Raw genomic sequence first — 13,507 nt, 5'->3', positions numbered from 1 at the left:
GAACAGGTCCTTTCCCACAGCCCTCAGAAGGAACCAGCTCTGCTAACACCTTGATTTCAGCCTCCAGGACTGTGAGACGATACATTTCTGTTGAAGTTACCTTGTTTGTGGTACTTTGTTACAGCCACCCTAGGAAATGAACACAGTAAGAATGTCCTTCTCCCCGATCTGTTTTTCTTCTTATTACATAACTGGACTCTACAGCTTTATTTTATTGGGATGAAACCCCTCTGGTGGTGTGATGGTTGTGTTAATGTTATCTGGATTTAGGATAAAACAGGGTCGGGTTGTGTGATTGAGACTCTGGGACAATCCCAGCATGTCTACCTTGTACCAAGCAGGGAAATTCCTTTATTTAACCATTTAACAACTGCTTGCTGAGTGGCTACTAAGCGCCTGGCACTGTGTTGTGTGCTGCAGACAAAGACACACAAAACAGTTTCCTCCCTCGTGGGGGGCTCACAGTCATGCAGACAAATAATTGTGGTGTGATGCTGTGCAATACAGCGATGGTGGTGGTACAGAGTATTACAGGGTCACAGAGCAGAGGAGGGGACCCAGGAAGAGGTGGAAGAAGCAGGGGAAGCGCCAGAGAAGAGACCACAGGGGCTGAGCCTCCAGGAGGTTCTCTAGGGCACCAAGTAGAAAGGCTGCTCCATGCAGAGGTGACACCATGAATAAGGGAACAGGGACACAGAACAGTGTGTGTGTGTGTCTGTGTGTGCACATGCATGCGCGTGTGTGCATGTGTGAGTGCCTGTGATGTTCTTAGAAGCAATGGATTCACCCATGCACAGCACAGTAGCTCAGGCAGATCCCTCACAAGCTGAGTCATGCCTGTTCTTGGAATGGATCTCAAATACAACTGATATGGCTTGGCTGTGTCCCCACTAAAATCTCATCTTGAATTCCCATGTGTTGTGGGAGGGACCTGGTGGGAGGTAAGTGACTCATGGAGGCAGGTCTTTTCTGTGCTGTTCTTGTGATAGTGAGTAAGTCTCACGAGGTCTGATGGCTTTATAAGGTGGAGTTTCCCTGTACAAGCTCTCTCTTGGCCTGCTGCCATCCATGTAAGGTGTGACTTGTTCCTCCTTGCCTTCCACCATGATAGTGAGGCGTCCCCAGCCACGTGGAACTATAAGTCCATTAAAACCTTTTTTTTTTTTTTTTTTTTTTTTGGTAAATTGCCCAGTCTCAGGTATGTTTTTATTTTTATTTTTATTTTTTTGAGATGGAGTGTCACTCTTATTGCCCATGCTGGAGTGCGATGGTGCAATCTTGGCTCACTGCAACCTCTGCCTCCTGGGTTCAAGCGATTGTCCTGCCTCAGCCTCCAGAGTAGCTGGGATTACAGGCATGCACCACCACACCTGGCTAATTTTGTATTTTTAGTAGACACAGGGTTTCTCCATGTTGGTCAGGCTGGTCTCAAACTCTCAACCTCATATGATCCACCCACTTGGCCTCCCAAAGTGCTGGGATTACATGTGTGAGCCATCGTGCCCAGCTCAGGTATGTTTTTATCAGCAGCATGAAAATGGACTAATACACCAACCTAAAACAGGCCTCTTTACTGAGCGTGGGTAAGTGTGGCTTTGGTCTCCAGTTACCTGAGCCAGTCCTTGGTAGTATCCTTTGCCTACACTTCTGAAGGAAAGTCTCTGAAGTTCTTTTTCTGATCATTTTCCTCTTTATGGAACTCTCCTTTTAGCTTCCAATGCTTTGATGCATTGACACTCAAGTTGATTCAGATTCCTTCGCATCTCTAGACCAGGCTCTTCCTAGCACTTGTATGTGTGTATGTGGGTGTGCCTGTGCCATTCTTTTAATATATTTTCTTAATTAAAAAGAACATTAATCAATTGAAAAGTTGGGTATGCTTGGGAGCTGCCTTACTCTGTTGTCTACTGGATGGATGTGAGGGTCTCAGTTGGGAGAACGGAGAAAAAGAACTGAGTTTGAAGCAATAGCTTTAGAGAGACATTTCGTAATTTGTGAAAACACCTGAAGTCCAACTTCACGTGTGAAATACCTTCATACAGTTGGAGTGGGCTTTCCAAGCACATACTGTTCTGGGACCAAGCTCTGAAAAGACAGATGAAGAAAGCCATCGTTGTTGACGATTGGTGATGAGAGGATGCCCAAGACATAATTTATTGCTGTGTTCCTGTGATTCATCTTAGGGAATGAGCATTGGACCAAGTATCAGACCTGGGTTCTAGTACTGGTTCTCCTACAGTTGACCTTGGGAAAATCATTCCCACCCAATGGTGCCTCAGTTTCCCTATCTACAAAATGCTTCTAATTCTAACATTCTGTCATATTTCCTTTATATATTCCCATCATCTTCAGGGTCTGAAAATGGTACTTGCTTTTACACGGTCATTTGTAAATCAGGCACATTTTTCAGTATAGCATATATGAGAAAGTCAAATTCACTACCTGGTTCTTCCTAGCTAACAAACTTGGAGAGTGGGGCAAAGTCAAAGGTGTGTGTGTGTGTGTGTACACATGTATGCATATGTGGGCATACACACGTATGCATATGTGTGTACATCAAATTTTCCTTCCTTTTCCTGAGACTGGGAGCTATTGTGGAGTTTAAAGGACAAATCATAGCTCAAAGATGGACTCAAATAACTTGATATTGTGAAAATGGCATAAAATTAGATTCGAATCCTGGCTCTCCCACTTAGCAGTTTTTGGGAATTTGCAGGCCACCTAACCTCCATGAACCTGTTTCCTCATCTGTGAAAATGACTTTAACTGTAGGATTCTTGAGCAAATCAAGTTGGTTTATTCAAAAAGGCTTTATGAAGTGTTGACTGTATGCTGGACATTGTTTTGGATACTGGGTAATCTGGAATGAATAAAACAGACTGCATTCCTGTCTTTCAAGGAGGTTATAATTCAGTGGGAGAGATGGATAATAAATAGGTAAATAAGCAAAAACACAAAAAAATGTAATTAAATGCTATAAAAAGCAAACAGAGTGCTAAGATAAATAATGGTGGGGAGGGCCCTAATTTGGATAGGGTTGTCAGGGAAGATTTGTCTAGGAAGGAGAAATTGGCCCAGCTGGGGTGAGGGGTGGGCGGGTGTATAAAAGGATTGTCCAAGAAGGAAGAGTGCGTTCCCCTGAGCTGTGAATGGTCAAAAGATATTGTGCATGTGGAAATGTCTTGTCAACAATATAGCATTGTAGGAATGGCTGGGGGATTCATACTAAGTCTCCTTAGGCCTTGTCTGTGGTAGCCATGGAGTCTTTTCTCAGTTTGGGCCCTGCAAAAAATGTTCCCCTTCCAGTCTGCATCCATGATTGCACTGTGAGCATTTTCTGGTAGGTGGGTAGGTGTGTGCGCACATGTGCGCAGGAAGCATAGCATGTGTACGAGTGTGTTCATTCTCCCCTGTGTGCATGGAAGAGCAGGGATGACTGCAGGCCTGTCATCAGTTCACACAGAGAACATCGTCTGCATTGCTTGTTCCAATGGTGAAATTAAGCCCACTTCACAAATAAGATCAGTTTCTAACTCTGAGCCAGGGACCAAGGGATCTGGCTCATTTTCCCCGCTCTGCTTTCCCTGAAGATAAAAATGGTTTGAAATTGTGACATCCACATCAAATGCTAATGGCACGGTGGGGACTCTCCAACAGAACTGATAAACTTCTTAGATTGAGGGCAGACTGTTAAGAGAGAACAGCTCCAGATGTAATATTTGGAGCTCACTTCCAAGAAACATTATCATTTTGGAATGTTCAGAAGTAAAACTCCAGGAAGTAAAAGTCTGGGAGGAATTACACTGGTGGATCTGATCCAATAGCAGAAAGCAAAAGCTGGTCACCTTCAGCTTTCTCCAGGGACCTGAGTAGGCCAGGAGCTTCAACGTGTCAATTCTGGAAGATAACTCAATATCTGAAACACTGATCTAAGAAAAAACCCAAACACCCAAGATTCCTGACCTATTAGGGCTTTACGTTCAACCCTCCTCATGCTTAGATGAGGAAATTGAGTCCTAGCGGGGCGAAGCACTGTGAAGTGTCACATACCTGTTTGGTCACGGAAAGAACCAAGATAGCAGAATCCAGGTGTCGTGATTTGTCCTTCACTGCCCTACACTGAATTCCTAATGTCACATTTGGAGGAGTGGGCAGAAGCTTCCGTTTCTTTGTTTCATAGTGCTGCCAATAATATCCAGTGTTATAAAGCCTGAGAATCAACATGTTAAGCCTCAAATATATATCAAGTCTTGTTTTCCTGCTGGGCTACAGATGAGCTTTCAAATATGGGCAGGTGTTGGTGCTTTGCCATGGGAAATGCCCTGGACACTGGTGTGGTGGAGCAGAGAACAGCATCCAAAAGCCAAGAGAGCCACTCCATCTTTGCCTGTCGGACACAAATAACTAAATTAAAGTAACCATCTTAATGGGGAATAGATTAGAGGGTTAGGTTAAATAAGCCCATGGAAGCAATTTGCCACGTGTTCCTTTAAGGGAGATTTGGCAGAAGGAGCAGGGGCCTGCATTTCCTATTAAGGCCATTGCTGGAGGAGATTGGGTGGTTCAGGGGCGGTAGATGCTGATTAGGAGGTGTCTCCTTGGAGGCCCTGCTTGGTGAGGTGGAGTCCGCATGCCCGTGCTCTGGGGGCACCTGTATCCCTTGCATCAGGGCCAGCACTGTCCAGGCAGGGGCTGCTTTGTCTCGCACGCTGTTGAATCACATTCCGTTCCAAGTTCACCTTGGTTATGCACTGCCTGTATTGTGTGAGAGAGGGTCTGTCACAGGTAGGGGTCCCTGATAAGCAGGCTCTGAGACACTGATAGGTTATTAAAGAGGTGCCTGGGGTCCACACCAGGGAAAGGGCAGGGGAGGAAGTGGGGTTGGGTGGAGGGGAAGGGGCAGTGTGGTGCGACCTACTGATTGCCTCAACAGACCCCAGGGTACATCCTGGAACTGAAATGACCTCCAGAGTTGTCCTGAGTTGGGCTGAGATGGCCAGGCCTTTTTCTGTTACTGTGTTGAGGGCACCCCGGGGAGGGGTGTATTCATGGGTGATGCAGCTCTGCTGCTGGGCAGCCTCCATGGGAACTGACAGCCAGGCCTCTGCCAGTGCCACTCCCAGCAACCTGGGCACAGGAGAGCACAACAGCAGCTACGACAGGTGCTCCAGAGAAAGGACTGCTTTTATTTTTCTGAACTTATTTTTAGGTCTACTCCGTGTGTGTGTGTGTGTATGTGTGTGTTTGAGACAGTCTTGCTTTGTCACCCAGGCTGTGGTGCAATGGTGAGATCTCGGCTCACTGCAACCTCTGCCTCCCAGGTTCAAGTGATTCTTCTGCCTCAGCCTCCTGAGTAGCTGAGATTACAGGGACCTGCCACCATGCCCAGCTAATTTTTGTATTTTTAGTAGAAAGAGGGTTTCACCAGGTTGGCCAGGCTGGTCTCGAACTCCTGACCTCAGGTGATCCACCCACCTCGGCCTCCCAAAGTGCTGGGATTACAGGCATCAGTCACCACGCCCAGCCTGTGTGGGGTTCTTTTCCCCCACACTGATCAATCTGACCAGTTATCTGACACCACCTGGGTGTCCTGCAGTTCAATACAACTCAATTGTGATGCTAAGTAGAGTTAGTGCAGACCCCACAGGTTAAGGGCTCAGTCCTATAGGACTGCCCCCCACTTCAGATGCCAACATAGGTTCCCTGGTCACTCACACTTGTCTGACTCGGCTACAAATTGGAGGTCCCCATGACCTCCTTTTTGGGTTCAATAATTTGCTAGGGCAGCTCTGAGAAGGCCAGTAAACAGTTTACTTGCTATTATTGGTCAATGATGAGAAAGAGTATTTTAAAGGATACAAATGCAGCACAGGTGAAGAGATACATATGGTGAGGTTTAGAAGGGTCCTGAGCACAGGGCTTGTGTCCCCAGAGAGTTAGGGTGCACCACCCTTCCGGTGTGCTGATGTGCTCCTGTTCACCAACGCAGAAGCTCTCTGAACCCTAACCTTTTGGGTTTTTATGGAGGTTTCCTTATAGAATCATGATTGATTACATCATTGACCATGGGCAATCAACTCAGCCTTCAGCTCCTCTTCCCTCCTGGGAGGTCAGGGGATGGGGCTGAAAGTTCTGACCCTCTAGTCACAAGGTTGGTTTCCCTGGCACAGTCTCTATCCTGAAGCTATCCTGGAGCCCCAGTCATCAGTTATCCCATTAGCATAGAAAAATACATGTTTCACTCAGAGATTCCAAGGGCTTTAGGAGCTATGTGTCAGGAAACAGGTGGAAGACCAAAATATACAGTCCTGTGTAGAATGAGGAGATGATTAGGTCAATAGAAGACTATGTATATGACCCTGGTTACATATTATGCTCCCATAATAGTGTATTTTTACTGTACATTTTCTAAAGGTACGCGTATGTTACAGTTGCCTACAGTATCAGTAAAGTAACATGTTGTCCAGGATTGTAACCTAGGAGCAATAGGCTTACCATATAGCCTAGGTGTGGAGGAGGCTATACCATCTAGGTTTGTGCAAGGACACTCTACAATGTTTACACAATGACACATATCTTAGAATATATCCCTGTTGAACACATGACTGCTTTTATCAGATGGCAGCATCACGCTGCCCTTATAGGCATCTATCCTCATAGGTGTTCAGTGAGGCTTATTTATTACCCTGACCTAGTTCTGGATCATTGGAATACAGGCATTTGCTGAGATATCCTGCCCAGGACCCCTTCAGGCCTAGAGGCTCCTCTGCTTTCTCTGCCGTTCTTTGGGGGAATGGGAACTGTCTGGCTACTTCCATCATGCTGGAGTGTGGAGACTCATGCAAGGATGAATATGGCTCAGGTATACCATACTGTCACTTCCTCTCTGGGTTTATGCACTTCTGTAGAACCCACCTGTTAATTGCTCAATTATGTCCCCCTGCAAATCCATATGTTGAAGCCCTAAACCTCCCCCTGCCCATGTGACTGTAGTTGAAGATAGGACCCTTAGGGAAGTAATAAAGGTTAAATAAGGTTATAAGTTTGGGACCTCATCCAGTAGGACAGTGTCCTTATAGAAAAGGAAGAGACACCTGAGGGCTTTCTCTTCTCCACAGGGGCACAGAGGGAAGGCCAGGCGAGGACCCAATGAGAAGACTGCTCACCAGGAAGAGAGGTCTCACCAGAAGCTCATCCTGCTGGTGCTTTGATCTCGGACTTACAGTCTCTACACTATGAGACAATAAATTCCTGTTAAGACACTCAATCTATGGTTTCCTGTTATGACAGCCTGAGCAGACTGAGACAGCATCCCCAGAAAGGATCTAGCTGGAGCATGGAGTTCCTCTGCTCTCCTATCCCTTCCAAATCTCATATGCTTACCCTGTCTCGTCAGCCAGAAAATGTGCTGCAATTTGGTTGTAAAAATAAAGATGAAGTCTAACAATAGATTTAGAAAAAAAGAGTTACATTCATAAAAGATTCATAGCTATAATATACAAAGAGCTCTTAAAAATTAATAAAAAGATAACCGAACAAAACAACAGGCAAAGGATATGAATAAGCAGCTCACAGAGGAGCAAATCTAAATGACCAATAAACACATCAAGAAATGCTCAAGCTCACTAGAAAATACAAATTAAAGCAGCATTGAGTTATCACTTTCCACCCATCAGACTAGCAAACATTAAGAGCAATAATATCTGTTGTTGGAGGAGATACAGGGCAGAGGGAATTCATACACGCTGCTGGAGGACGTGTAAATAGTTGCAGTCTTTTTGGAAAACGGCATGGCAATAGCTTGTAAAATAAAAAGAATGTATATCCCCTTCTACCCAGCAGTCCCACTTCTGGGAACCTATTTCACAGAAATAAAAGCACCAAAGAGTTAGGGTAGATATGCAATGTTGCCTCAAAGGAAACGTCCATCAATAGGAATAGCTGAATAAATTACAGTACATTCATATCACAAATATTATGCAAACATTAAAATAAATTAATTTCAAAGCTGCTCATTTGGAGAAATCTACAAAATATGAAACAAGCAAAGTGCAGAGAAGTGTGTAAAAATGATCCTTTTGTAAAATAATGACAATCTTCCTTATATGAGAGGTGGAGGGAGAAAGGGAAAGCGTAAATCTTCCCCAAACCGAGCTTGTGTGATACGATCCTATTAAATATTGTGGCAATACATAAAGACGTGTATGAGAGAATGGCCACCAAATCATTATTTCAGGGTTGAGAAATTTCAAGTAATTTCTTTCTCTGTTATACTTCTGTGTACTGTTTGAAAAAGTTATAATGAGCACTTATTTTTATAGTAGTAATGCATTTTACTTTAAAAAAAAAAAAAAAAAAAGGATCTCACCACCCTCTCCAGTCCGGCACCCCACAGCCTGGCACAGAGGATGATTAATTGACCTCATATGTTTCTCCCAGGAGAGGGGCTGTAGGAACAGCTTAGAGGCACCTGTTGGGGACACCCAGCCCTAGTGTGGTAAGGCTCCCTGGCCATCCCCTGGAAGCTCCCCCTTTCAGTGCTATTTCCTTCCTTGGGCCCCTGAGCTTGGGGTCTCAGGCCTCAGTGATATCTCACCCTGTGTCCCCATCCCTTGCTTTAGATGGAGCTGTGCCACCAGCTGCCATTGGGTCTCTAGAGAAGCCAGGTCTCTCTTGCCTGGGCTCCAGATCCTTGTGCCTCTGGTTCATTTTCCAACTCTCTCCCTGAATTCATGACCAGTGGTCCTCTTTGGGTAGCACCTAGGAATCCTACTGTTTCTCACCCAAAAATACCTTCTCAAAAGCTCATTATTCCTTTAACTCTGAATTTCCTGAATTGCCTTTTCAGATTAAGTAGAGTCATCCCTCAGTGTCTGTGGGGGTTGGTTCTAGGACTCCCTATGGATACCCAAATCCACAGATGCTCAAGTCCTTTATATAAAATGATGTGGTGTTGGCATATAACCTAAGCATATCCTCCTGTACACTTTAAGTCATTTCTAGATTACTTATATTACCCTACGTAATGCCTACACATCACTTCATTCTTGAGGATTCAATGTAGTACTTGGCGCAAGTCAAGGTTTGCTTTTTGGAACTTTGTGGAATTTTTTTTTTTTTAAATTTTCAATCTGCAGTTGGTCGAATCCATGGATGTAGAATCCATGGATATGGAGGGTTGACTATTTTTCTCTCAAACCCCAGACCACATCTCACATTTTACGTTTCTATAGCTACACCATTTTTTTATGTCCCTCCTCTTCTGAGAGGTGCTGGTGACTTGGCCAGGGCTGGTAATGAGCTTCCTGAAGGACTCCTAGGATATCCCACCGCAGGAAAGTGGAGAAAATCCAAGACAGAGACCTCCAGGAGGAGAGCAGAGGAGGAGCCAGAGAGAGAAGAGACACCCACAGGAAAGTCAGGGGCAGAATGAATAAGAGGGAAGCCAGAATGAAGAAGTGGACAGAAGTAGGCTGGGAGCAGCTGAGGTCCCTCTGTGGGTTCAGTCCTCGGGGGTAATATAAAGGCATCCATGCCTTGATGGGGCACTTTACTTTTGGAATGTCATGGGCAAAGGTTGAGTGGATCAGAGGAATCAGGAAAAATTTTAAGGAGTCAGAACTCTATTTGGATGCTGGAGAACGGATAGTTTTTTTTTTTTTTTTTTTTTTTTAAACCTATTCATATTTTAGATAGTCATGTGAAAGCTGGAAAGGACCTTAGAGCTAATCTGGCCCTATGCTGTCAAGTATAGTAGCCATTAACCTCATGTGATTATCAAGCCCTTGAAATGTAGTTGCTAGTTGAACTGAGATGTGCTGTAGTGTGCAAAAAACATATCCAGTTTTTAAGACTTCGTATGAGAACAATGTAAAATATCTCCTAAAAATTCTTTATATTAATTATACACTGTACTTTTGGGATATATTGGATTAAGTGCAATATACTATAAAATTTATTTTACTTCTTTCTTTTTATAGCATGATCTTGGCTCACTGCAACCTCCGCCTCCTGGGTTCAGGTGATTCTCCTGCCTCAGCCTCCCAAGTAGCTGGGATTACAGGCATGCATCACCACGCCTAGCTAATGTTTTATATTTTTAGTAGAGAGGGGGTTGTACCATGTTGGCCAGCCTGGTCTTGAACTCCTGACCACAGGTGATCTGCCTGCCTCAGCCTCCCAAAGTGCTAGGATTACAGGTGCGGGCCACCGTGCCTGGCTTGCTTTTTAAGTCAACTACCAGAAAATTTAATATTCTGTAGTTGGCTCACATTGTATCTCATCTATTGGACAGGGCTGCTGTAGACTAGGGGTTGGCAAACTTTTTCTGCAACAGGCCAGATAGTAAATATTTTAGGCTTTGCAGGTTGTATGGTCTTTATCCCAATTTCCAACTCTCCCATTGTAGTGTTTGAGGCCTGTACAAAAACAGGTAAAAGGCCAATGGCCTGTAGGCTATAGCTGGCTGTTCCATGTCTGGACCAATCCTTTAATTATAGAGTTGAAGTTTTCAGTGTCTGGAGGGAGGGAGACTGACACACATCATGTTAAGCTAATACCATAATTTACTAGACTTTCTGCCTGGTCTGTTTATTTCCATTTTCAATAAATAAGCAAGAGCGCAGGTGTCCCTCTATGGATAAAAATACTATTCTATGTAAATTTGAAGTCTAGTTAAAGATGTGATAAACATGGCTGTCTTTTACAAATATACACGTTAATTATTGTGATTCCTCAAAGAGACTTCTCCAAGACCAAATCCAACTAAAAGAGGCTCAGATATTTCTGCTGATAGCTTTGGTGTCTCTCACTCCTCTTCTGATCAATGGTAAGAGTCTCTGTGAGTAAGATTGATGAAGTTTTTGTAAGCTCTACTAGACAATGAGGCCTTGGTGGTTCCTCAGAAAATACCTAGGTATTTTGGGGCAGTCGAATTTGGATATATGTATTAAACAAATATAGAATGGAGAGAAGGGTGAAAGTGGAACCTTGATTCAGTTAGCAAGAAATATCTAATTTATTATTCTTTGCCTGTGGGTTCCATCTGTAGCCTGGAGTCCTTTTGCTCCTCGGGACAAATGAGTAGGTCGCCATGCCAACCTGCCTACTCTGGCGTTGGTGACGGCTCCTTCATATTGGGTGTGGGTCAGTACTATGGCAGGAAGCGAGCCACTTGACATTCAGATTCCCTCTTGGGTAGAGATTTCAGCATAAGAGCATTTCATGGTTCCTAAAATCCCTCTCCTTTGCTGCATCCTAACTGTGCCTTGCATTTTGGCCACTAATCAAACCTGATCTTCTCTTTGATGACTGTTTCATGCTCCTTCCCTTGAGAATCTTGTAATCTTCTTGAGGTATATTTCTATCTGTTTTAAAAATATGACTGTTAGTAATTTAAAAAAAAGTATTATGAAATATTTAAGATATGAAAAAGTTTTACAGATGAATAAAAGAATGCCCATGCATTGCTCTGTGTACCATCTCCCACAGCATCTTCCCAGGAAACCTCTGCCTGAGTTTGTTGTTTATCATTCTCATGCATTTTATCTTTTACACATATGTATGTGTCTCTAAATAGCATGTTCTACAGATTTAAAAATTTTACATAAATTGTACCAACATATATATATTCTGCTACTCTTTTTTGTTATTTTGTGTTTGATATTTGCCAAAATTGTGTTTCAAAAATTTATCCGCATGATAACATTGATTTGTTTTTGCTGCTAAGCAAGTTTTCATTGTATAAATATGCAATTTATATTTCTGTTCTCTTGGTGATGAATATCAGTTTGTTTCTAATTTTTCCTCTACAAACAATGCTACCTCAAATATTTTGGTGCCCAAGAATCTGGGGTATACACCTTGTAACAGATTTTCTTGAGCCTAGGGTGTGTACATGATACAGTTTGGCTTTGTGTTCCCACCCAAATCTCATCTTGAATTATAATCCCCACATGTTTAGGGAGAGGGAGACCTGGTGGGAAGTGATTGGATTATGGGGGTGGTTTCCTTCATCCTGTTCTCGTGATAGTAAGTGAATTCTCATGAGAGCTCATGGTTTTATAAGTGGTAGTTTTTCCTGTGCTCTCAACACACTCTTCTCTCTCCTGTCACCTTGTGAAGAAGGTGTCTGCTACCCCTTCCACCACGATTTTGTTTTCTGAGGCCTCCGCAGCCATGTGAAACTGTGATGCAATTAAACCTCTTTCCTGTATAAAGTGCTCAGTCTTGGGTATTTCTTTATAGCAGTGTAAAAATGAACGAATAAGTACATCTACAGCTTTATTGTATGGTGGCAGATGGGTCTCCAATGTGATTGCAGCAATTTGTATGATACCCACCTTCCTATCCTTCCTTTTTCTCACCAACACTTAGTGTCATAAGACATTCATCTTTTGTTATTGTTCATCTGATGGTTATGAAATGGTAGCATTTCAGATTGTGCATTTTTTTCCTGATTTCTAGTGAGCTTGATCTTCCTGGTTTTTCATGCTTTAACTTGAGCTTTTTGTTCTGTGAATTGCCTGTTCATATCTTTTGCCCATTTTTCTATTGAGCCATTTGTCTCTTTCAGTAATAGACATTTATACATTCTAAAAAGTTATCCTCAGTTGGTTATGTGGCTTACAAACATCTTTCCTCACATTCTGGGTTGTCTTTGCCACTTTTAACAGAATCTTCAGAGAAATAGAAGGAATCTTGCTATGTTGCCCAGGCTGGATTCCAACTCTTGGGATCAAAGGATCCTCCTGTCTCACCCTCTTGAATGGCTGGGATTACAGGAATGTACTACTGTGCTTGGCTGAGGTTTTCCACTTTGATATGGTAATAAGTTCCAGTCCCACGTGGGGGGATGTGGAAGCTGTGCATAGGGGCCAAGAACAGTGGACTCAGGGACACATGTTTCTATGACTCCCTTTACCCATCAGCCCAGGGAACCCTGATATAGATAAAATAGCTAAGCAGACTAGAGGAAAAGAAGGCAATCTGTGTTCCCTGCTTAGTGATTTTTTGGGTACTTCATGTACTACTTTGAATCCCATAGTAGTATTTGCAAAATGCCTCAATCATAGGATAACTTAATTAAATATTACTTACAAGAGTTTAATATTCATTATTTGGCTTCAATTACTGTCTTTGTCCCCTCTCCTCTTTCTCCCACACTGGAGTGCTCTCTCCTCTCTCTTACTCCAAAGCTCTAATTAGGCTAATGGCTGCTGCTTGCAGTGACCTTGTGTCTGCTGAAAAACAAAAGAATAAATAAAGGCTCTCTTTGGTTTGCTTTCCCCAATGATCTTTGCATGTGGCAGCTCCAGCTCTTGAATTCCATGTTTCTTTCCTTTTTCAAATGCCTCAGCTCACTTGGGCTGTATAGCGGAATTAATGATGTGTATTTGAAAAAGTCTTGGCAGCCAAATTGCAACAAACACAAGAGGGCTGCAGCATTGGAGAGAGGGATGAATTGAGAAAAACCCAGAACCTTCCCACAAGGACTCAGCAGCAAAGA

At 43.4% G+C, this 13,507-nt stretch overlaps 1 long non-coding RNA gene across 1 annotated transcript in view; it reads left to right on the top strand.

Annotated features, from left to right (window-relative positions):
* LOC114680202 (uncharacterized) overlaps positions 1 to 7,877 on the top strand; it is a 191,018-nt gene extending 183,141 nt beyond the window's left edge. The window contains exon 7 of the long non-coding RNA XR_013397146.1: positions 7,119 to 7,877. This is a non-coding gene — a long non-coding RNA (uncharacterized LOC114680202). The remainder of the gene's footprint in view (positions 1 to 7,118) is intronic.
* The last annotated feature ends 5,630 nt before the right edge of the window (positions 7,878 to 13,507 follow it).

Source organism: Macaca mulatta, chromosome 8, assembly GCF_049350105.2.
Source record: "Macaca mulatta isolate MMU2019108-1 chromosome 8, T2T-MMU8v2.0, whole genome shotgun sequence".
Taxonomy (NCBI): Eukaryota; Metazoa; Chordata; class Mammalia; order Primates; family Cercopithecidae; genus Macaca; species Macaca mulatta.
The sequence above is the reverse complement of the archived record's forward strand: the minus strand, read 5'-3'. Positions and strand labels throughout refer to the sequence as shown.